The sequence below is a fragment of the Salminus brasiliensis genome, chromosome 4 (genome assembly GCF_030463535.1).
Source record: "Salminus brasiliensis chromosome 4, fSalBra1.hap2, whole genome shotgun sequence".
Taxonomy (NCBI): Eukaryota; Metazoa; Chordata; class Actinopteri; order Characiformes; family Bryconidae; genus Salminus; species Salminus brasiliensis.
Window position 1 is genome coordinate 40,149,973 of NC_132881.1, and position 1,673 is coordinate 40,151,645.

Here is a 1,673-nt window from a genome sequence, read left to right on the forward strand (position 1 = left end):
AACCTAACCATTCAGTTCACATACACTCTTTACATACCCCCCCCCCCCTTAAACCTAACCATTCAGTTCACATACACTCTTTACATACCCCCCCCCTTAAACCTAACCATTCAGTTCACATACACTCTTTACATACCCCCCTTAAACCTAACCATTCAGTTCACATACACTCTTTACATACCCCCCTTAAACCTAACCATTCAGTTCACATACACTCTTTACATACCCCCCCCTTAAACCTAACCATTCAGTTCACATACACTCTTTACATACCCCCCTTAAACCTAACCATTCAGTTCACATACACTCTTTACATACCCCCCCCTTAAACCTAACCATTCAGTTCACATACACTCTTTACATACCCCCCTTAAACCTAACCATTCAGTTCACATACACTCTTTACATACCCCCCTTAAACCTAACCAGTCAGTTCACATACACTCTTTACATACCCCCCTTAAACCTAACCATTCAGTTCACATACACTCTTTACATACCCCCCTTAAACCTAACCATTCAGTTCACATACACTCTGACTTTACTCTTTACATACCCCCCCCCCTTAAACCTAACCATTCAGTTCACATACACTCTTTACATACCCCCCTTAAACCTAACCATTCAGTTCACATACACTCTTTACATACCCCCCTTAAACCTAACCATTCAGTTCACATACACTCTTTACATACCCCCCCCCCCTTAAACCTAACCATTCAGTTCACATACACTCTTTACATACCCCCTTAAACCTAACCATTCAGTTCACATACACTCTTTACATACCCCCCCCCCCCCCCCCCTTAAACCTAACCATTCAGTTCACATACACTCTTTACATGGGCTCTCAAGCTTAGTCTTAAAGTCTCACCAGTCTTTTAGAGGAGAAGTATTTAGAGGAGTGGGGTGCGTTCAATGCCTTCCTCAGTTCAGTTTTCTGAGTTGGTGTCTGTTCTCCTTTTTTACTCTCAGGACTGGAACCGTTTCCACGTCGTTTCAGATCTTCTGCACGGCTCCATGTGACAGTAGATGAAACTTATGGTGCTCGCTCGCTCACTCCCTCCCTCCAGTCGCGCGGTCTATAAATGGCTCCTACCGTTCCCCCTCCCCACCTGTTTAAACTTAGAGCAACTTATGGCCGTTTCCTCGGGCGCGCACGTGCTGCCTCTGGACGGGGTGTGCATGGTGCTGCATGTATGAAGGCTGGTAAAGCTTCACACTACAGGCAAACTACATGCATGCACGCAACAGGTACTACTATCTGCTACTGTCTGACTTTTATTAGACACGTGAACGCACACCTCTGTGTCTGATCTCAATCATGTGGTTTTGATGTATTACAATTTTTAACTTGATAAAATAAAATGTCTTTATTCAACCACAGACTTTTACATTCTCCAGAGACTCTCGGTATCCGTAGGCATTCCTGAAGTCTGTCTCACCACACACTTTTTTGCACAGTGTTTAAACACCATCATTAATCAAACCCTGTCTGCGGAGAAGCCGAGAAGCCTATGCTATAGCGGCATCTGTCGGTTAAAGGGAGGTACTGCAGAAAGAGGCAGAGGCGCTCTGTAATGCTGGCTCAGCTCTGACACCTGTTTCACCTCAGGAAGGTTTGATATGTGTGTAAAATGTACAGACAGGGCAGTGCTACTGCAGGACCAGGG

General features: G+C 44.9%; 1 protein-coding gene across 1 annotated transcript in view; it reads right to left on the reverse strand.

Annotated features, from left to right (window-relative positions):
* Positions 1 to 941, reverse strand: part of slc43a1b (solute carrier family 43 member 1b) — a 29,706-nt gene extending 28,765 nt beyond the window's left edge. The window contains exon 1 of the mRNA XM_072678449.1: positions 875 to 941. The gene's annotated coding sequence lies outside the window, so the exon portion shown is untranslated. The remainder of the gene's footprint in view (positions 1 to 874) is intronic.
* Between the last annotated feature and the right edge of the window lie 732 nt (positions 942 to 1,673).